Source organism: Lissotriton vulgaris, chromosome 8 (assembly GCF_964263255.1).
Source record: "Lissotriton vulgaris chromosome 8, aLisVul1.2, whole genome shotgun sequence".
NCBI classification, from domain to species: Eukaryota; Metazoa; Chordata; class Amphibia; order Caudata; family Salamandridae; genus Lissotriton; species Lissotriton vulgaris.
In genome coordinates this window covers 831,971,015-831,995,520 of record NC_141696.1, presented here as the reverse complement: position 1 = coordinate 831,995,520, position 24,506 = coordinate 831,971,015, and the positions used below count along the sequence as shown (strand labels likewise).

Here is a 24,506-nt window from a genome sequence, read left to right as displayed (position 1 = left end):
TACATCTTTAGGGATGCTACTAGGGGTGGGCGGAATTTGCGTAGTCGTGCTACGCAAAGCTCTGTGAAACGGTAAAAAATGTCCGCAAGCACACAGAATCGCTTGTTCCGCCCGTTCGCAATGCTTTTTACCTGTTCGCGAATGCTGTTTGCAAGCTCAGGAGGGAATACCTTGCGAACACGCATTTTGAGAGCGCGGACAAGCAAAACATTTCACAAAGGCGCAAAGCGTGGAATTTTTGGCAATTCCGCGTTCTCCGCGGAACGCAAATTACACAAATTCTGGAAATTCCACGAGTGGAATGGAATTTACGCCCAGGCCTAGTAGATACCTCTCTGAAAAGAAACGCCGATAAGGCAAGCAATAGCTTCAGCTAAAGCTTTGTTGCAATTCTTAACCAGTCTGTTAGAAAATGCATCAATCAGAGAGCTTGATGGTTTAAGATGAACTACATGTCAAACTGTACCATCTATAAAGACAAATTTAAAAGCTGCCATTTTAGGAGAAGAGCAGGCCAGAACATTTCTTAGGAGTTTATTTTAAGTATAGTAATACACTGCCAGTGAGCTGCAGAGACCTGTCCTTTAACATCTTTATTACTGAGTACTGTTCATTCTTTGTTCACTTGAATCCGTTGACTGGAGGAGTTGGCAGGTCAGGAGATTCTCTTATTGTAGTGATCAGCCTCACCTTTTTGAATTTCACATCTGTAGGGCCTATAATATTTTCTATAACTTGATTTTATCCATCTGGACTTGTGACTTGTCCTCTAGCTGTCTCTCTTTTTACAACAATGTAGCTAATTGCACATAGCACAATCTTTGGTGAGTTTTTTTCTAAAAGATTCCGCTCTACTTTTCAGTAGGCCTAGCTCATTAAGCTCAACAGAGGACTTTTGGGCAAGCTAACTGTTCATACATTCAATTTCCTCGCTAATATTAATGATGGTGGGTGATGATAACTATGTTGAGTCAAAGGCCGGACATGGGATACTTTACACTTTATTATGGTAAGATGTGCCAATTGTTGTATTTGGTGTTTGAAAGTGAAGTATTCATAAAACATTAAATCACTGCATGGCTGAGGGATTGAAAATAGTGAGGTTACAACCAAGGACCAAATCAAACAGATGTCCAGCCTCGTTTGTGACTCCATTTGCTAGTTAGAGTAAAACAATATTATATAAAACCTGTATGATTTTTATTTTCGGCAATGATGCTGGTGGAATCTAAATACATGTTGAAGTTTTCAAGAATGTCTATTGCCTATAAACAAATTAGAATACTGGCATTATAGATGGAGGGTGATGTACAAAGGAGAGTAGTGCCAAAGCTTTAGCCTCCAGCTTTAGTGCCAATCATATTGAACTTGGGATCTAGCCTTCAACAATACCAATAGATTATTGTCTTGAACCAACAAGCATAGCAGGCATAGGAATGTTAACAAGGTCAAAGCAATTGCGCATTAAGGACTGTTTTTTACTTATTGACCCCCAGTCAGTAGATCCAGTGAACTTTAACACAGTACCTAAAGTTGTCCAAGGTAAAAATGTAGCAGATTCTACCTCCAAACTAGACATAATCATTTCAAGTCAAAAGCTCCTACGCACTCCCCCACCAAACTCTTGTGTTCCCATTATAAAAATAACAACAGTGGTGATAAACATGGACCCGCAGTGTAATATTGATTCATTTACCAATCAGTGAGAAACAGACTCCATCTACAGTGTAGACCCCATGTTTGAAGGGGGAGCAATATGGAGCAAGATTCGGGCTCAACATCTCCCTAGAATCTCCCCTCCTCCCTCCTCTTGCCCCCTACATCGCCTCTCATTCAACCCTTTACATTCCACGGTTCACAACACACCCCTGATTATACTACCTCTACACCGTTGTTCCCCCCGAATTTCCCCATCTCTCATATTCCCTGCCCACATCGTGCTCTAACCCTATCCACCCCTCTCAGTCCTCCCCTCTCCCCCTGGCCACTAACACTGACCCATCATGCCATCCCTGACCATTACCCACTTGTTACAGGACTCAGACTTCAAACACAAACTTCTTATTCGCCATCAAGAAATCTTTTTTGCAGACAACTATCTTAGGCCTTGAGATTCATTCTCGTTGTAGCGTACACCGGCTGTCCGTGTCGCCGTGCTCAAAATACTGCAGATAGGACGTGTTATTCAAGCCACGCCTGCCCTCCTCTTGCCTTATCCAAGTGGACTGTCTGTTGTTATATATAAAGGATAATTCCTTGTATTGGGGGTTGAGAGTGATCCCTGCCCCTACCCCCCACCTTTGTGTGGGCGGTTATGTCTGCTGGCTGCCGGCATCTGCCCTTGACGTCACGAGGACCTGATGAATAGAGTACCCATTGTCCTGATGAAGCCTACATCATCTGGCTGAAACGCGACCGCGACTGCGTCGACACCTTTTATTTCAATTGGAGTCCCTTGGTATCAACAAATAATTTGTTTGATTTATGTCTTGGCACCAACACAAATATAGTCTGGGTTGATTTAGTAACCCCCAGGTGCTTTTCTTTTGGGACTACCATTGTTTTGTGCTCTCATTATAAATTGAGTTGAGGCACTGATCCGAATTAGGATATATATATATATTTTGTTTATATATATCTTGTGTTTGGGGTACATAGGTATTTGATATTGTAAATGTGATGTATATTTGTATATATGTATATGTGATATTTTGTAGATAGATTGTCGGTTATTGTGCTTCCCTTGATGCCAGCTCATATGTGTTGATGAATTTATATATGTAAATATTTCATGTTTAATTTCTGTTTCACAAGAGAATTAATTGTTTCTTGTTCGAGAATTAAATTTGGATCAATCCCTTCGGTACCCTTTGTTGCTACTTTTTCATCCTAGGATGTCCCCTGCTCAGGTATGGGAGGGTTAAGTGGGCAGAACCCCTGACCATTTTTTTGCTAGCACTAACACTGACCCATCATGCCATCCCTGACCATTACCCACTTGTTACAGGACTCAGACTTCAAACACAAACTTCTTATTCGCCATCAAGAAATCTTTTTTGCAGACAACTATCTTAGCCTTACCTCCATCATTAAAACTAACTACATCTTCCTCACTAAACGCCCCTCTAAATGGAAAAGTATCTTTCTCCGCCACCTTCCTATCATGAATTCCCGTAAAATCCCTTACGGTTTGAAACTTTCCACCACTCCTTACCCCACATTCCCTGGTGAAATCAACATCTCTATTTTCAAGTCAGGAATTATCCTCATTCAAGCTTCTGAAAACCACCTCACCATTTTTGAACACCACTTCAGCTCATCATTCCATAACCTACCACCTACTTCGTCCACAAACCTTCCTCCCCCAAACGCAAGTGCGACCTTGCCCCCTCGCTCCCTGATCCCAACCAAGCTGGTCCCGGACTCACTAATAGACATTGAAACTCCAGAATCACAGACATATCTTCCCACGACCGCATCAGCAAACTCCCCCCTTCCTGTTCTTCCTACAACCCCCTTGGCCTTCCAAACCCTCTCTCGTCCAGCTCCCTTGTCCCCCTGCACCCCAACAGCTGCACAAATTACCCCTTTCACCTTCTCTCCTAGCAGCCTTAGTACTGCTCCCACTGTCACTTTAATACAACCCCATCGGCACATAACTCACACCCTTGACTCCCCAACAGCTCCATTTATAACTCCACTCCTGTCTCCCACACCCATCCCACCCATTACCCAGCTAACAGCCCCCCAGCACCCCCCTCATGTCCCCCTCTCCTCTCATTTATGCCAATTGACCGGGCAAAATGCCACAATTTGACCGGGCAAAAAATCGACTGAGAGTACTATTTAACATTAATAAAAACCAAACAACTTCAGCCCCCCTAATCTTCCAGCTTCGGTTGAAAGATGTGAAGAAATCGCTAGCTTCTTCTTAGACAAAATCACAAAGATTGACCAATCCTTCGCCATTCCACCCCCCACATAACCTACCTCCCCTCCCAAACTTTTTCCCCGTATCCCCTGCCATTCCTTTCCCCCTCTTGGACTCTGCTCAACTCTCCAACACTGTCACCCATGCGGGACCCCACCACACTGTCCCACAGCGAAAGAACAATGCTTCCTGGGTTAACTTTTGTCCTGTCTCAGAAAGAGATATCCTTAGCATCATCTCCAAGTTGAAACTATACTCACATACCAGAGATCCCATCCTGGCCCATTTAGTTCAAGATCTAAAACACTTCACCGCCCCATATTGGACATCCATCATCAACTCCTCCCTCTCCTCCGGCATGGTTCCTGCATCCCTCCAACTAGGCCACATTACCCCCATCATCAAAAATGCTACAGCCGACCCAACCGACTTAAATAACCTAAGCCCTATCTCTAACCTTCCGTTCTTATCCAAGGCCCTAGAAAAATGCGCCCTCTGCCAGCTGGACAATCACATCAACTCATTCAACCTCTTAGACGCCTCCCAATCAGGTTTTCAACAGGGCTGTAGCACTGAAACAGACAGGTTCAACATCACTGACGACATCCTCGCTCCCTAGACAAAGGTGAAGCCTCCATTCTCATTCTTCTTGACCTCTCCGCTGCCTTTAATACTGTTAACCATGCTGCCCTACTCAACATACTCGAAAAAGTTTTGGCTTTGACTGAACTGTTCTTAAGTGGTTCACTTCCTTTTTCCTACACAGAACACAACAAATTTAAATCAGCAATTGCCTTTCGAAACCTCTACTTGTCACCATGATCGTCCCCCAGGGCTCCATTCTCTCTCCCACGCTATTCAACCTCTTCATGAAACCCCTCACCCTCATCCTCAAACAAGCTAAAATTGGTTACCACCTCTATGCTGACGACACCCAACTTTACTATAGGATCAAATCCCATGTTGACATCCTACATCTCAACGATGCCTTGACTAAGATCCAACTATGGTTCCATCAAAACCACCTCAAACTTATCCATAAACATAAAAAAGACAGAAATCATTCTATTCTCTCCCCAAAACAACCCTCTCCCCATTCATCTCTGGATCTCTGACATCAAAGCCCTCAAATACTCTCTCTCCATCTCTAACTCTGTGAAATCCCTTGGCATCAGCCACTATCAGAACCTCAGCCTCACCCCCACATAAAACACTCAGCCAAAGGTGCTCTCTTCGTACTCCAGCACCTCAAAAAAATCAAACCGATGACTTTAAATCGGTTGTGCCATCGTTGGTCCGATCAAGAATTGACTACGGTAAGGCCAACCTCACAGGTACTCCTAAAGTCCATCTTGCCCCTATCAAATCCGTTCTTAACCTTGCTGCCATGCTGATCACTGGCTGCAAACTATTTGACCGCATCTCCCCGTTCTCAAGGACCTCAAATGGCTCCTGATTGAAGGCAGATCCACCTATAAAACTGCCTGCATCACCCCAAAACCCTCAATCAAAATACCCCATCTTACCTCACCGAAAAACTTCACAAAGCGAGCAGCATCAGAGCACTGAGAAGCACCAGCGCTCTTACCCTTGTCACTCCTCTACTAAAAAAGAAACTACACAATCTCAATCTTTCTCTGGAAATGCACCCTCTTTCTGGAAGGCTCTCCCTAAAGAGCTACGCTGTAATCATTCCTACCCCCGCTTCAAAAAAGAGCTCAAGCTGCTCCTTCTTAACAAATACTGGAGCTCTTAATTACTTGGCCACTGGCCTTCAACTCCCACTCTGCCTTATGCAGTTCTATCCCATCCTGTCACTCCACTATTTTCTTTGATCTTTTGTTTAATCCTGGATCTTCCATGTTTTGCTCCATTTAAATTATGCACCACATGTGCAAATTGTTTATCTTATTGTCTCATAAGTACCAATGCTATATTTCAATCTGAGTCTTGGATATAACTTGTAAAGCGCTCTGATACTCCTGGGTCCAGCCAGCGCTATATACAACCTTTTAAATAAAATAAATAAATAAATAAATACATCTGCAGAATGCCGATGATTCACCTGCAAGTTCCTTGAAAAATGCAGCCCCACTTGAGGAACTTTTTTTTTTAAAACCTTTATTTAAAGTTATACAGTCAAATGAATGACAAAAAAAGGTGAAAATAGCGCAGAAACATAGGAAATAATACATAATAAACCAATAAAATCATAATCAAATTATAGCAGTGCAAAGGTATATCGAGTATTGACAATAACAATAATGGAACAATACATGTCCAATAAGTATAAACAGAAGTGACAAATATCAAAGCAAATTCTGCGGAGGGAGTACCATGTTAACTCAGTATTGGAAATACATCCAAGACACTATACTGATTGGTAATCTTTCCAATGTTACAAAGACTTATAATAATCTAGTATCAGCAAAAATGTAATATCAGCTAGATAGGGATGCAGATTCCAGCATCGCACTGCCCCTACACAGAGACTGGGGAGGCTCAACCTACCCCAGTTGGGGTGATGCCGGATTGTGTCGGAGTCTCCTGGGCCGTTTTTTGCCGGGAAATGTAGGTGGGATAGGGTTCCCATATATCAACAGGTCTGGAGGTCGGGGGGAGCAGGGTGCAGAACTCTTCGCAGTTAGTGTTGCAAAATGCCAAACTATGTAACCATGCTCAGAGGGAGGGAACCCTCCTACTGCCCCAGTGCAGAGCTATCTCCCTCTTGGCCAACATGAAGCAAATTGCTGCCAGCTTACGAATGCTTTTGGGAAACTTTGCGACGTATCCCAGCAGAGCAATCCCAGGCGTGGGCAGCAGTGGTATAGAGAGTATATCCCCTAATATCAAGTGCACGTCTAGCCAATATTGCTGTATCCTGGGGCAAGTCCATGTTAAGATTGCAAAGTCTGCAAAAGGGGAGAGGCACTTCTGGCAGTGGTGGGGCCGGGAGTTATATATCCTGTGGGCCCGTGCTGGGGTAAAATAAAGTCTCAGGAGAAACTTAAACTGTAGCAACTTATGTCGGCTATTCAAGGAGACCTCTGTTGTGGCTCTACAACAATATGTCCATTGCTGATCTGATATAGGACCGCCCAGATCCGCTTCCCAGTCGGCCCTAAGTTTAGAGTGATCGTTAGGTTTAAGTGTAGCGCATTGTTTGTATAGCTTGGATATCAGGTGTGTGTTGGATGTGCTCTGTTTCACTAGTGTAAGTGGGGGCCCTTCATCAGGGGTAGGAAGAGAATCGGGCTTCCTCCGTCACAGAGAACACGTGACCATCGGGGAAAAGATCGCCGAGTGTGTCGATATCAAATTTCCGCAAAGTGCGTTTCACCAGCTTCTCATCTGTGATGGGGAGAAGGGAGGCGTTGGGAAGGGGCAGTGCTGGCGAGTAAAGTACAGCCAGCCCCAGAAGTTTACGTAGTTTGACCCAGGCCCAGCTTGTGGTGGACACAGTTTGTATGTTGCGTGGATCACGGGGGAATCCCGTGGGTAGAAGTGTAAGAAGCTGTCTAGGGAGAACCAGATCTGCCTCCGGGCGCAGATATGGAATTCGCGCGTCTGGGTGGAACCATGAATAGACGTAGGAACATTGAGCTAGCAAACAATACAAATAGAAGTCTGGAACACCCAGGCCACCCCTGTCGGCGGGCATGGTCAAGACCCTCCAACTGACACAGGGAGTGCTGTCACCCCACACCAAGCGAAGAAGAAGGGAGCGAAGTTGTTTGAAGAAGGCATTAGTTAGGGGAACCGGTATGTTGTAAAAGTAATATAGAAATCGTGGGAGTACCACCATCTTGATGATTGCGTCCCTCCCAGCCATGTAGAGGGGTAAACTAATCCAGCGGCTAATCTGCGTCTCTAGCCTGGAAACTGCAGCGCCATAATTTAGCCGTATCAGCAATGCAGTGTCTAGATGGACATGTATTACCAAATATTTAACAGAATCTTGGCACCATTCCAGCCGGAACTCGAGAGGCCAGGGAGTAGTGCTGGTGGTAAGTGGAAAAATGACCAATTTGTGCCAGTTGATATTTAGTCCAGAGAACGCTCCGAATCTTATAATTTCCTGTATTAACGGGGATAAGTTGCTGTGGAGGTGTCTGACGTATAGAATCTTGACGTCGGCATACATAGACATCAATAACGGGCCAGTACGAAACTGTAACCCACGCTGGAGGTGGTTTTCCTGGAACTGTCTGGCTAATGGATCGAGCGCTAAAATAAACAAAAGAGGGGAAAGGGGACAACCTTGCCTTGTACCCTGTGACAGAGGGAAGGGACTTGATAATATGCCATTGAGTCTCAACCGTGCGGTGGGCCTGGTATACAAAAGGGCTACGGTCGTGATAAAGCACTCCGGCATGCCCATACAGGGCATAACCAAGAGGAAGAAAGGCCATTCCAGTAAATCAAATGCCTTCTCCGCATCTAGTAAGATCGCTGCGGCCGGAGTAGCAGGGTCGATACGGTGCAAGGTCGTAAATAAGGTGCGGAGATTAAGGGAAGTGGATCTATGTGGAACAAACCCCGATTGTACGGGGGAAATGATGAATTCCTTCAGAAGCGACAGTCTGATAGCTATTACCTTGGCTAGAATTTTGTAGTCTGTGTTCAATAGTGACAGCGGTCTATATGAACCACAAAGTTGAGGGTCTTTCCCCGGTTCAGGCAATAAAATCATCACTGCTTCATGAAAGGTCGGAGGGAGGGTGCCAATATCCAGGGCCTCCGCGTAGACCTCAACCAAGCGAGGCACTAGGATGTCTTTGTATGTTTTATAAAAGTCGGCATAGAAGCCGTCTAGTCTGGGGGCAGAAGAGGCGTCAATGGCCTCTATAATGCTGTCCGTGGTGATAGGGACTAGAAGGAACTCCTGCATGTAACGCTCCAGATACACAAGGGCCACCTCTGATAGATACTCTTCCTGACCGGCCTGATTCCCGGGGAGACGTGAAGTGTAAAGGGTCTTGTAGTACGTGAGGAAGAGCTCACAGACCGCCGGTGTGGACTGTACTGAGGAGCCATCCAGACCAGAGATGGAAATGATACATGTTGGGCCTCTAGGAGGCCGCGTTCGCCCTCTCCATAACGCCGTGCTACACAGTGTTTGTTTAGAAAGGAAAGTTCCCTATCCGCCGCGTCACGGAACTTAAGATAAAGAGCTAAAAGAGTGTCAGACAAGGTGTCTGAGGGGGCATTAAGAATTTCGCGGTCTACGGCCGAAATGTCTTCTTCGATCTTATCTAAGGTAGAACGCAGATCCCGGAGGATCCCAGCATGTTTTGAGATGCACACCCCTCTGATATATGCCTTAAAGCCCTCCCAAAGAACCGCCCATGTGTCGACAGAGCCAGTGTTCAATTCAAAGTAGTCCTCAATAGCTTGACGCACCTCTTCTGTGAATACGGGATCTAATAATGCCTGCCCGAGGAAAAGCCAACTTCTCTCGTAACCGCCCTCCCTTGGAATCGACAGTTGAAGAATAACCGTGCAGTGATCCGAGAGAGTGCGAGGGAGAGTGTGGATGGAACCCAACCAACTAGCAATCGTGGGAGATATTAGCCAGTAATCCAATCTGGTCCATGTGTTGTGGAACACAGAGTAGTGGGTGAAGGCGGGAGAGCTAGATTGAAAATGCGCCTCTATGTCTACAAGGGAATAATGTGTGCAGATTTCTTGAAGGGCCTGGTGGGAATGGGGTTTACAGTCAGGGGTGGAGGAGGTACTGTCCCTATTATGATCCAGGAGCAGATTAAAGTCCCCACCAATAATCAGGAGGCTAGTATCCATGGGCGTAACACAGGCCCACGCAGCCCCCGCAGTGCGGGGGGGCCATCACGCTCCAGGGGCCCCTTAGCAGAAGAAGACGACTGCCGCTGCAAGCAAGGGGATCTATTTAATTTAAACATTAAATTACAGGTGGTAATAACACAGGCCCCCGCAGAGGGCCACCACGCTTCAGTCTCAGCCTCCAGGGGCCCCCTTGCTCACTCTCGGCAGAGGAAGACAGCAAACCCCTTAACAGGCCTCACGCACGGTACGCCACGGACGATGACGTGACGTTCACGGCCTATTTAACTATTAATTATTTAGGGACGTATTAACATAGGCCCCCGCAGGGGGCCCCCCACGCTCCTCGGCAGGGCCCCCTCACTCTCATCAGAGGACAGAGGAAGACGCATTAAGAAGCAAGTAAGCAGGCAAGCCTATATTATAATAGTTACAGTGCGCAGCAGCCGCACACGGACGAATGGTAACGGGCCTCGGCCTATAAACATTAATTATGGTGCTGTGGGTGGTGCGCTCGCCCTGCCGGCCTGGCCTGGCCTGCCTGAGCCTTTTTAAAATTAATTAAATAGTTGGTAGTGGTACGCACTGCGCAGTACGCCCAGGAGGCGGGCCAGGTCTTCATAATTAAAATGGGAGTGGCGGCGCGCAGAGTAGTGCTATTTTTATTTTGTATAGGGGACATTTTCCTGCAGTTTTGCTCTTTTAGACTACTGTAAATAACGTGCACTTTTATCAGCCAACGTAATGGTGTTCAATGCATTGGTCTTGTTAAGTTGAAACGCTAAAATACTAGATTGTTATTCCATCATGTTTTTAAATGTATAGCATCACATGCTTACTTTCGTGAGCTTTCTGTGTACTTATGACATATGCATCATCGTTATAGTTGCTTAATTCAAGGAAAAAATGCGTGGCTCTGTCTCAGGTGTTTGGTGATTAGCAGCTGTCCTAAGCAGGCATTACAAAAGGAACCTTACATTATCAATCTAGTATGTTTGCACTATGGAATTTTTCAAACGAGCTCAGTTGGTTCATGCAAATGTTGCATTGATACACCTGCAACCTAATGGCCACTAGTTTGGAATCAGAGCAAGTTCGGCTCAGCATATCATCCTTCCCAATGAGAAGTTCTCATGCTGATAAGATGAGCACCATGAGCACCATACCTCAAAATTGTTAGAACGCCTTCTGGGGCCTAATCCATTTTTAAAATAAAAGGTGTTCTAGCGTCACTTCGTAATGGACATACACAGGTGATATTCAAGTGGCTCCTTGCTCGAAGTGGAGAGTAGAATCAGGCCAAGCCCCTCACCTGTGATAACAAAAACAACACTCGCAGGCAACAAAATACACGTAAATAAGTGAGCTGGACCAAAAGCAGCAGAGTGCGGATCATCCTTCTCTTGCTCTGTCAGGGTAAACTGCTGTCTGCTGAGCTACAAATGGGATCACATCTAAAAAGAGCCTACCCGAGAGAGGAAGTGTAAACAAACACAGCGCAGTGTAATTATAGATTAATTGTTGCAGTGGATTCTCGTGGATCGAGGCGCTCTCTTGTAGTGGGCTCAGGTGCACCAATTATCCCTAGACACCTGCGACTGACCTCTGTCTTTTGGGGTCATGACACGATGAGAGAGAGACAATGTGACCTGTCATCACTCAAAGATCTCTCAGCAGTTGCAAGACCTGGCATCCTTGACTGTTTTCCTCTGTCTTTTTGCTCTACCGCCTGTATTTTTGATGTTATGCTGGACTTCTTTTTGCTGTTTTGTGTACTCTGTGCACTTTACCACTGCTAGTCAGTGCTCAAGTGCAAATGCTACCTCCGTAATTTTTAATTCTGCTGGGTTCTCCATAATTTGCATATTTGATTTACTGGTCCCTAGTAAAGTGCACTGTGTGTGCCCAAGGCCTGTAAATCAAATGCATCTAGTGCGCCTGCAGCAGTGATTGTGCCAACCATATAAGCACCCCTGTAAAGGCGTCTCCAGCCTACCATTGCAGTGCCTTTGAGCACAGTTTTAAACTGCCAAGTCGACCTGGCAAGTGCAGCATCTTGCCAGGCCCTAAGCTTCCCTTTTACTACATGTTAGACACCCCTAATGTAGGCCCAAGACACTCCCAGGGGTAGGGTGCAGTGTATGTTAAAGGAAGGACATGTGCAGGTATGTATTACATGTCATGATAGTGAAATACTGCCAATTTCGTTCACCAATAGGATATTATTGGAGCTGCCTTGTATCATTTTACAAGTGCAACTTTCAATTGGGAGCAGCTGGAGATTTGGAGTTTGGGCTCTCTAAGCTCAGAAGTTAATAACACATCTTTTAGTGGGGGTGGGTTTTAAATTGTGTGTTTGAAAATGCCACTTTTAGAAAGTGTGTCTGGTGCATCGCAGTTGTTACGTATTGTTCCAGTATTATGCAGGTTTCACCACGGTGAGTTGATCGCACTGGTTTCTCTTTGGGGGATCGCGTAACTCTGCTTGTTTGCTCACTCATTTACCGACCAGCGCTGTTTGTTTTTTATAACAGATTGATATGTTGTAGTGATTCCGAGGACCTCTTTTCTTTCACTTTACAATTGTTTTTAGCTGGCTGTGTTGTTTGGAGGTATTTGATTTGCAGTAGTGGTTTGTTGGTCACTTGGGTCATATCCCAGTTAATATACATATACATGTTTTCTAGTGTAGAAATGATGTCCATCACTCCATTGAACCAGCAGCTGGTCTTCGTGACACTCTGGCTTCCTTTCGTATACTTATGATGCCCGTGTATCACTATCTCAACACTTTGGTTTCTGATTGTTCACCTCAGGTGCTTGTTCATCTCTATTCTCACAGTCTCTGGTGTGTTTCACATTCCACCTTTGTTTAGATTATTTTAAAACTTTGGAGGGCACGGCTCCAGGTATCGACTTTTGCTTTCATTGCACACAGTGACGTACCACTTTCATTTGTTCAGTCTCATGTATGTCCTGCTCACTTAGAGACTGGTTTTTGAAGAAACAATAACACCCATTGATGTTGTGATATTGATTGAATATTTTTTCATTTGTAGATTCCCCTGACAAAGGGCGACTGTGAATGCCCAAAATGCATTGGGATTAGCTACATTGTCAGCTGTTTGTTATATGTTGAATTTGAATTCCTCTCTATGAAGAATATTTCTTTCATGACTCACTTTATTTGAATATTAAATAGACCTGAGCAAGATAAGCCTACAATCTTTTTATTCCCTCAACGGACACTTTGTTTAAATATATTGATCATATACATACTTTAACTTGTTGTTTCAACTGTTGAATTCATTCACTTTGTAGTGTTCAAATTGTTTCCACTATTGCAGTGGACCATAGTAGTGCACTCCGTGTCTAGGACGCAAATCTTAGGTATCATTTTCACTTTTAAAAAATGTGGGCTTTTTTCTTATTTAACCATCCTGTGCCTCTGCCTACCTGTGGAATCAACATCTGGTTTAGACATACAGGGGCCAGTATGTGCATTAATTCTAGACAGTCACACAAATGGAGTTGAGGTGCACCCCGCATATCCTGATAGCCCAACTGATGGGCCTTCCTGAGCTAAAGTAGTGGGAGGAGCTGTCACCTGCACCTGAATAGCAGGGGTTAACACAGGCTGCCGCAGCCCCCAAAGTTCCAGGGGCCCCCTCAGCACAGCATTTTGGCTGGAGAGTTCCTGATAGAGTCCAGAGGGGGCCCCTCCACTTACCTTGCAGGGGGGCCCCCTGAAGTTTTGTTACGCCACTGCTAGTATCCATCGCTAGGAGGTGGGCGGAAAGGGATTGAAAAAAAGAGGGAGTGCCAGTATTCGGGCCGTAAACACAGACCAATGACATCCTATGACCTAGTAGTTGACCAGTGACGATCAAAAAACGAACGTCCGGGTCGCAGTGTGTGGCGAAGTGCGGGAATTGGATACACTTATGTACTAGGATAGCTACTCCCATTGAATACGAGCTATAACCGGAGAAATACATACGTGGGCCCCACCCCGAAGCCAGGCCACAGGTCGTGGCGGTTGTCAAATGAGTTTCCTGCAGAAAGAGGATGTCTATTTTATGATGTGTGACATAACTCAGGACTTGTCTCCTCTTCTGGTTATCGTTCAGTCCCTGTACATTCCAAGTCAACAAGGACAATCCGGAGGCACCGGGCACATTTCCTAGCACAATCATGTCAACAATAATTCACAATTGGAAGTAGTGCATTGGTGACCCATGGTACTCAAAAACATCCTCATACTTTGCAATCTGCAATGTTTAACCAGAAAAAAAGTAAAAAAAATAATAAAAAACTCGAATAACCCCTCCCACCCGCCACCTACCTTCTCCCTAACTAGAAAGAAGAGTACCCAAGTACCGTTCCCACAAAAACAAACCATGGAGGTATTCACCATGGGGCATGGCAATACCACGCCAGTCGGGCAACCAGCATTTAGAGAATTAAAACAGTAGAATGGCAAATGTGCATTAGAACGAGCAACAACCATTAGTCATTTGGTGAACCAGTGAATAGTAGGAAGCAATTATTCAGCACTCCCGGATTGGGCAAAGAGGTCCACGCTGGATTGAGAAGATTTCTGTGGAGGGGAGTGTGGACAGGAATTACCCGGGGTACCGCTTTTGTTATAGAGTAGAGTAGTGTGGCTCACTGGTTAGAGGCGGCAGACCCAGAAGCAGAGAACGGCCCGGGACCAGGGTTCAATTTCCGACGTGGCAGGGTTGTGGCACAGGGTCAGTGGACTCGATAATTCTCGCCTCGGTGCCTACTCTAACCAGGGATCACACTCGGCAACTCTGGGCATTAGCTTGACTCATCTCTACAACGGCCCCACACATTCGCCAGGGATGCCTGGTTTCACCTTGGAGATACCCAGTAGGGACTATCTCACAGGGATAGCCAGGACGGGTTCCCCAGCGGTCTACAGCGCCACGACACCTCAGGGCAGCAGTGCACTTTACAAGACACATACATTTACATTTACATTTACATATTTGAAGTTGTGGAAGAATTCCTGTGCAGCTTGCGGAGAGTCAAAAATTCTAGGTCTGCCATCTAAGTCCCACCGGGTAGAGCATGCCATAACGGAGCCCCAGATTTCTCAACATGGCCTTGACGCTCTGATATTTCCTTCTAGCTTCCTGCACCATGAGCGTAAAGTCAGGGAAGAAGGATAAACTGTTACCCTGCCATTGGATGTCTCCCTTCTCACGAGCCGCCCGGAGTGCAGCGTTCCGATCAGGAAAGTTCATAAGACGCGCAGTAATCGGTCTGGGGGGCTGGCCCGGACGTGGACGAGGGCCCAGTGACCAATACACTCGCTCAACCACGAAGCCCTGGGTGAAGGTCTCCCTACCAAATAGTTGGACAAGAGCTTCTCCACGAATATGTCCAGTCGACCAGTGGGCGTCGTCTCTGGCACGCCAAGAAGGCATATGTTGTTGCGGTGACCCCTTGCCTCCAAATCTTCGTTCTCCACCACCACGTCCTTGAGGATCTTCTCGACTCTCTCCAGTCATTTCAGGGAAGAAGAGGCACCGTCTTCGAGGTCAGAGACTCTGGACTCCACCATGTCGAGCCTGCGGTCGTGACCCTGGATTTTGGCGTTCATGTCGGCCAATTTTTTGTCGAGGTCGTCAAAGCGGGCGTCCAGGGCCTTGAAGCCAGATCTCATTTCGGCTGTCATGGGGCGGCCAGGGAGTTCGAGCCAGACTCCTCTGTAGGAGGGGCTGCCGCAGCGGAAGGGTCCGCCGCAGGGTCTGTGGTTGCATCTGGGGACTTGTCAAACTAGAGTTTGGTCTGTCTTGGGTATTTTTGAACAATTGTGGAAAACGAGTTGGCGCCCAGGTAAGGCGGCGTTGTCTGAGGCATGAAGGAGTATAGAGGAGCCGAGCGGCTGGGATGGTGTCGGGCCCACAGGACGCAGGAAGGATGTAGGAGGGCAGACCCAGGGATGGAGGTGCAGGTCCGCAGCGGTCACAGGGTGTGCAGTGCTCTATGCCCCGCAGGGTGCCACCAGGATAATATGGTTGTCAACGTCTGCAAGGCACCAAGCGGGGTTACTGCGCCTGTGTGGAGTTCAAATGTTGCGGGAGTTGTAGGTTAACTCCAGCCGGCAACAGGCAGGTGGTCGCCAGGTTCAGCCGCGTCTTGAATTAGATGCCCACAGGACGGTCAGGCCGGTGATCATCAACCACACCACCAGGGGAGCCGAACTTCCAGGCCCTACCAAGGGAGGGCCCGGGACCGGGGGAGGGAGGAAAGCGGAGCCAATGCCCCTCCTCGGTCCACGAATACCCCCCCCCCGGTGTCAGAAGGGGGGAAAGCGCAATCGCCAACACCCTGCCAGCCCACTGCCAGCCCCCGGCCCCGCTAGGGCATCAAACCGCCCCCGAGTGCACCCCGGGCCGGCTCCCAGACCTACTGTGGGCCCCGGCGCCGACGGAACGGAGTAGGCCCGAAAATCGGGACCGTCCCAACGGCCGCGTGTGCCCAGCAGGAGGGACCAGCTGGGAGACAAGGCGCAGGGACGGACCCCAGCACAGCAGGGAGCAGTGAGAGGAGCGCGGGCGGGCAGAGCAAGAGGCAAAGACTTACCCTGACTCCGACGGCTCTGGTGCGGTAACGGCGATGCTGCAACATAGGTCGGAAGTCCTTAGGCGAGGTCGCCGTATCTTGGAGAGTCGCCGTCACCCCGGATCGCCATCCTTCGGCAGCCCAGATCTGTGCGCAGTGGGGGGAACAGGTTCAGCTTGGTTCCGCTGGCTCCATGCCGTTAAAGGGCTGCTGGTAATGCCCGATCGGCGGAGCTCTATGTGGATGCGGCCATCTTGGTCGCTCCCGTAGCCACGCCCCCCACTTGAGGAGCTTCATAACTTAAATGGTCCTTTCACTTCTGAATTTCACCTCAACCCACACCTTTGTGATGAGCCACATAGCTCAGCCCCAGATGACACCTTTACCAGTATATCCAGCCTTGCAGTACAATGTAAACACTTACTGCAACACTCGGCAAAATGGTTGATCCCATGTGAACTCAGGCAACTGCTCTGGCAGAGCAATCTCCTCTATTGAGAGAAATCAAGGAAGAATTCATCGTATTTAGATCCGGACGGTCAGAAGTGCAAAAAGTTAATGGAATGCTACAAGCAATGGACTTTCACTTAAGTAATTTGGCAAGGCTTGATGATATTTTTGATCTTCTATGTCTTTTACCTATGAAATTCTTGACAATGAGACTAAACAATTCAATGAATACTTTACCATCGCTAAGACCCTCTTCAGCGAATGTCACCTATGAAGTCTTTAATCCTGTTACCAACCAACAGATAGTTGCCGGGGAATTATCCACCAAGTAACTACTTCAAAAGATGTGATCCAACTAAGTTTATGCATTGGCAGCACAAGATAATCCTGATAGGGTATTTGTATTTGGCCAATACCGACAAAAATGATCGTCCAATGGAAGTGCAATCTACTACTACCAAAGATGAATGTCAGCCTTATGTCAGTAAGTGATGTATAAAAAACATAGGAAAACTAAACATAAAAAATATAAGGAAAGACTCCAAGTCCAATAATAAATCAACTATCTCAATCAAGACCTTTTTCAACCTTTTTCCTATGCTTAACAAAGACACTTACATCAGCACCGATAAACCCCACAAATTCCAATCTTCTATAACCAAGGGCACCTCTGTAGACACCCTTGGCTCATTCGCTACACTGTTAAAACTCACTCCTACATGTTCTTCATTAATCTCAAGGAAAGGTAGCACAGTAAGGTCCTCCAATCAAGCATCTGCCTCTATGGATACTCATAAACCTATAGGAACACAAAATGCTGTGACTTCTGATTCTATCAACCCCCCGAGCAATACCTGTGATCGCTTAAGTTGTAATACCGGAGGTCAATAAAATCTTCTGAAGCCTCCGTGATTAGTGTGCTCGCTTGATTTAATAAACCCTGATTCACAAAACATTGGTTAAAAGCCATTGCTGAAGGGTTCTCAGTTTTGATAAAAAAACTATTTAACTCAAATGAATCTTATGTGATATCATCTGCTCTGTACACTCTTCATCAGGTTAATCAAAATCCATAACACAATACACAAAAAACTGTCTTTCTTCCTTCATTAAGCAGTGTTTATTCACCAATTGGCCCATGGTTACAAACAAGTACTCAACATCCAACAACTAATAATAATAACACAATCTTAACGAGGATCTTAGTAGATACACTCTGGATTTTACTCCTGACTATGTATCACAAGGTTTACTTAAATAAACAAAAGAGGGAGGGTAGAGGTAGGAGTGATAGAATCAAACTCCTGAACTAGATACTCAAACAGTGGGATTCTATCAATGGGTGTTGTGAATTTTTATTTTTAGGTACAATGTGAATATGGTATCTGTAGCTGGTCTTTGTAGATGACAAAGACAAGCACTATGTGTTTTTAAAATACCCCTCACACATTATGATTCCCATAGAGTCATGCTTCATCATTGGGGTTCTTCCTGTCCTTCTACGAGGCAGGGCGTGCTACGACCTACGGACTAGGCAGGAACACTTTTTATATTCTCAAGATTCCGATAGACAAAATGCAGTCAGATGGTTTTCAGTTGTGACCTGTGGAGAAAAGTGATATATTTTTCTCATCGTTTTTTTTTCTTTTTCACTGTGGATTTGCCAATTGGTACAAACCACATATGTATTTCTGCGAACTTCGACGTTTTTTGTAATATATTTATTGTGTTTCTTATCAGAAGTTGCATCCAAGCATTTCATACACACCCGAATCACTCTCACTTCTTAGGAACAAAACAACTCTATAGACGGTATAGTTTTTGGTAATAAAATCAAGGTGCTGTCACTGGTATTCATGAAATGGTCTCGAGAGAATCTTTAACACATGATCTGTACGTGGGGGTTGCATTTCCACTGCCTGCCTGTTATAAACAGAGTTTTTGGTCGAAAAATAAACATTGTTGTCAAGGCTATGAGATTACGTGTAAATTGAATAAGTGCAAAAACAGTTAAGTGATGCCAGTTTTTAATGTAAGAGCAAAACCAAAGAATACAAACTTAGCATAACTAGCATGCGGGACAATTTACCCTATTGGCAGGGGGGGGGTCTGATCACCTGGCCTGAGTACTGTTTCCTTAAAAAGGATTATCCCAAACTACCCTTACTATACCTACTGCCCAAGATACATAAGAAACCCACTAAACCTCCTGGGAGACCAATTGTTTCATTGCCGGGAAGTGTAAACGAAAACATCTCGAAATATATAGATCATTTTTTGAGAATATGTAGCACGTCTACCTTCCTATACAAGAGAGTTGAATAAAATAGAGGGAATGGAATGGGCAAATGGGTTCACCTTGATTGCCCTCGACGTGAGCTCATTGTACACCATTATTGATCACAATCAGGGTGTGGAAGCTTGTGTCCGTTTCATGAAAGAGAGAGACATAGGCTACTTGGAACACACGCACATGCTTGTAAAGATGATAGGGATGTATGTCTTACCAACAATATCTTTATGTTCGATGGTGATCTCTACAAGCAGGTGCGTGGAACTGCGATGGGTTCAAGCTTTGCACCAAGCTTTGCAAACCTGTTTCTGGGCAAGTGGGAGGAGGAAATAAGAAAAGACGAAAACCTTAAATCAGAGTTCGATCTTGTAAAAGTCTGGATCAGATATATTGACGATCTTATTATTGTATGAAGTGGGTCTGAAATAGAAGCCAAGAATTTAATCCTGAAGTTCAATAATAACCCATACAATATAAGACTAACATCTACCATGAGTAACACAAGTATTGAATTTCTTGACACTTTGGGTACTGTTCAGGGGGACGGCTTGGTTGCCAGCCTCCACAGACAAGAAACTGCGGGGAACAGTCTCTTTCATGCCCTCAGTGCCCATCCTGAAGTACTGAAATGGAGCATTCCATATGGAGAGTTACTGAGGGCAAAACGGAAATGCAGCACAGAGGAGCTATATAACCTCGAACAAGATAGGATGGTCAGTAGATTCAGAGAATGTGGGTATCCAGAAATGGGTCCTGATAAAAGCTACTAACAAGGTCAAAAAAGAACTAGGAGTAGTACCCTTGAAAACAAACAGCCAGTGCAGAATGAGGAAATTGTGTCCAGACTAATTACTACATTCAACCACGAATCAAGAAAGGTGCAGAAGGTGTTAGCTGACAACTGGAAAATTCTCAAATCAGATAACATCATAGGTCCGAATTTGAGCAATAGACCGCTCATAACGTACCGTAGATGGAAGAGCCTCAGGGATTTTCTGGTTAAAGGGGATATTTCAGCACCAGAAACAGCAATGTACATAATCTCAAAGGTTTCTATCCATGTGCACATTGTGGTGCTTGCAAATCAAGCCAAACAATCAAGGAATTTGAAGTACCAGGGTCAAAACATAACAGAATCATAGGGCAATTTTTGACCTGTAGCACCAGCTATGCAATATACATTGTGGAATGCCTGTGCAAACTACGGTATGTGAGGAGTACCTCGTGTATGGTGAAAAACTTGTCCAGGAACATCTGAGGACTATCTCTAATCTAGACCCACATTACCCTATCGCCCGTCATTTTCAGGAAAAAGATCAATCCAATAACTCAAAGCTTAGATTTTTTGCAATTGAGCAAGTAAATCTGAGCAAAAGAAGAGGCAACAGGGAACTAGCTATTAGGAAGAAAGAATCCAAATGGATTATTGAACTTGAGACTAGGTTCCCGGGAGGGCATAATTTGAATGAAGAGTTAGCCACTCATTTACATGATGACTAATGGTCTCTGCCATTGATTTATTTTCAACTGTGATGAATATGTTGTTGTAATATATTGTGATATGGGTTTTATGTAACTTGTTTTTAATTATGTGTTGTATCTCGATTGTTTTCACAGGAGGAAAGGAAGTGACCCTTCACCTTCACTTTTATGGACACATCACGGGTTCCCTACCCTTTTCTTCACCAGGAGGATGTCTGCACTTCCTTTAAGATAAGAGAATATTCAGCAACATATGTGCACTTTTTATCTATAACTATTACAACGTTTTGTGGTTGTTGATACACTTTCGTGGTATTATGTACGGAGGAAGAGGCTTCCCTTACAGCCACTTGGCTGGAAATTCCTCCTACTTTTTTCTCCTTTTTTTGTCTTTTTTCTGGTATTTTACAAGCACAAATAGACACTAGTACAATTGAATAGCAGATTCAGTGATCATTTAATGTGCTGCCACCTAACAGGAAATTTGATCTCTGCTGAACATTCATTTATGCAGAAGCTTGCTGATAATTTTGTCTAAATCACAATTGATAACAATCTTATACATGCATACATGCGTTCACTAACCTGGGGAGTATGGGGCACAGATGCCTATACATAGTCCCCATGCGTGGTAAAAGAATGCAGACTGACAGGTCGCTGCTTCTAAACAGACTTGCAATGCGGGTAATATGCGTGTTAAGTTGTACAAATCTAAGCTCCGATTTGGTATAATTTTAACATATACTGTGCGCAAATGTTAAGACACAGGGGATATCAAATGCTGGACGCTATGACATATGGATATTGTAAAGTGAAACACTATATTCATGGTATCAAAATGTTATCAATGTGTCGGAGAGTGTAATGACACAGCTCTCATTTCAGGTACAAATGGTTATATATATAATTTCAGTGATATTGTATACATATTTACAACCAAGATTCAACAATGTGTTAGTAAAATGTACCGTTTTAAGATGGCGGCCGCAGATGACATAAGAAGTAGGGGCCAAAAGTGCCTCTTCTATGTTCATTGATTATTTATTTATGCATGTCTGGGATGATCTGTATTATTTGTTTGATCAAGACACTTTTTGTGTCGAAACGTGTAGTGGTTTACAGAATAAACCTTGGTGTTTATGCAAATAACATCTGAGTGTGCATCGTTACTTTGATAAAACTTTGGAATATATATATATATTAATATATATCTATATACATAATATACATATGTAGTATATATATTTATATACACACATATATGTGTATATTTTTTGATTATTTAAAAATGTTAAAATAAAGTAACATTAATAGTTTATTAATTGTTTTAAAGTAAATATGTATATATAGATATATAGAGATTAGTGTGTATGTGTGTTTATTTTTTAAATTCGTTTTTTTGTTATATTTGTTAAAATGTTTATTAAATCCACTTCATTTAAAAAAAAATGTAATATATTTAGTATTTATTATTTTATTTTATATTTTTAACATCAATACTTTTTCCCGGTATTTTTGTACCTCCCTGTTTAAGTATTGGGAGTCAATATTTTTGCATGCTATATTTTTTCATCGACATTTTTTAATTCTATATTTTTTACATTGATATTTTGTCAGTGAACCGGCTGCTTCCTTGTTTGCCCGCTAAACTCTAAACAAGGCTTTCTGGGTTAAGTCCTGTCTAAGGGGCTTATTACAGGTCTGTCAGGGCGCAGACCTATAGACTCGCGGGGGCGCAGAGGTCCTCCGCAACCAACAGCGATCCCTGCTGCGGAACGGTGGATTTGAGGCTCTAATATGCTTGGCGGGCACCTGTGGCCCCGGAAAGCATATTACAAGATCCGCACTGCCACACTTTTCATAGAGGTACGACCTCCATGAAAAGTGTGGCGGTGAAGAAACAAAGGGGCCCGACAGCAGTTGCCCCCCTCTATGTGCATGAACACCTTTAGCTGCACGCCATGGACTACAGCAGTCCATGCCATGCAGGTTCTGATTTTGACGTTCCCATTGCGGTGCCTATTTCATAGGAACCGCTGTGGGAACGCCAAAGAACTGCCCGGCATACAGGAGAAAACTCCTAATCAGGCCAGCAGGTCAAACACGGGTTTGGCGGTGAGAGAGCGACGCGCTCCCACTCCCGTACTGCCAAACTCATAATAAGGCCCTAAGGCATATTACCAAAACACTATTGGAGCTGGGTTGCCAGAGAGCACCAAATCTTTAGTCAAGAGCCAACAGGAGTGATGCACTCTTCTGTCTCTCACAGTGTCCACCAACAACTACTGCATAGGAATATGCTAGCCAGTGGTAAAAAAGGGAAAAGGGGAGTGGCAGAAGTGGGTAAATGAAGACACTGGACTCCACCACTCCGACTAGTCAATTCTGCTGTTCACGAACGTATTCAATGCATAGTGATTTTGTAAAGGCAATAAGAGAGACCTTTAATAAGAGACTACAGCTGTCTGACACTAATTGTAACAGTGAACTGATATATCTTAGTAAGATCTCTGTGTAACTAACTCCCTGCACTGGAAACACAGGTCCTATTCAACTTAAAAATAGGTTGTGTAACTGAGAATTGGAATTACGAATTCAGGTTTCCATCACTTTCGCCAAACAGTCTGCAATACAGTGATAGTCAAAAAGAGAAAATGAATGAGTTATTGCTATGTTCTGTTTTGACCAAAACGAACAGCCACATTCAAAATCGACAACAGCAAATTTCTATATAGGCTCCAACTACTAAACGGGTGTACATGTTTCTACCACTTTTCCCAAAAGTGGAAATTTGCAATACTGTTTTAGTGAACAATCGCTGATGGATGAACTAATACTTTTAAACAAGATAATAGAAAAGATCACCTTAGTCGTGATTGTATTGTGTTTGCTTCATTCACAGGTATGGTGCCGTGGCCAGGGCAACTGACGCTGGAATCTGGGGATCACGGCTCGATCCCCGGCGCCAGTGGCAGTTTAGCCCAGCACCATGTGACTCTGGCCAATAGCTTGCTTAATCTTCCTGACGGCCCCCAGCGCCTGGAGACCTTTTAGAGTGATTGTTTGCACTTTACAAATGTGGATTATTATTATTATTATTCAACTTTCAAAAGCAATCTGTTACCTTATAAACGCACACAAGCATAGAGAGAACAACAATGCAACACAATTAAGAATATGGCAAATCCTCAAAATTAGGGATTCTGTACCGATTAAAGTACTCCTATGAGTAAAGGCTGAATTACTTCTATTTTGGATTTCCAAGCATCTTCAACAGTATGCTTAGACAGCTCCTCAAGGCGTGAGTTTCCAAGTTTACTACTGAGTGGTTTAATATGACACATTCCCCATGATCACTTTCCCAAATGGCCTAAATAAGCAATGCCTAGGCTTCAATTCTGGGGATATTGTACCCGATGAGACAATGCAATGTTTTCATTTTTTCTATTTTCTATGGCAAAAACATTTTTCTTTGTTGAGAAACCTCTTCCCATCCATCTCCTCCAAGTTTGGAGGTATTTTGTTCTCCTTTGGATCCTGAAAGGTAAAGTTCCAATAATTTCATATGTCTGAAATAGTAAGAATGGAGTTTGTGACTGCCCACATACGTGCAGGTTTGCAGCTATTCACAAAGTTATATGACTAGTCATGCCTTGTCTTACTCACTTCCCACACACTGCACAAGGGTGACTATTTCACATTTATCTGCACTGGTGGTTGGAAAATATGGACAAAGAAACCCATTTACAACTAGATTTGAAAGATTCCTCTCATGAATTCCTAGCAGGAATAAATAAAGACATTTAGGGAAATATTAATACATTTACAGCCAAAAAGGATTATGTGGATTGCCCTCAAAGACTTTTGCTGAGACACATTGAAAATAGCTTTCAATACATAAATTTCACATCTGGATTAACAGGAAGTAAAGCAAATTGTCCTTCAGGTTCC

At 44.4% G+C, this 24,506-nt stretch overlaps 1 protein-coding gene across 1 annotated transcript in view; it reads right to left on the bottom strand.

Annotated features, from left to right (window-relative positions):
* Nucleotides 1–24,506, bottom strand: part of SLC9A4 (solute carrier family 9 member A4) — a 669,359-nt gene that overhangs the window by 557,412 nt on the left and 87,441 nt on the right. The window lies entirely within an intron of this gene.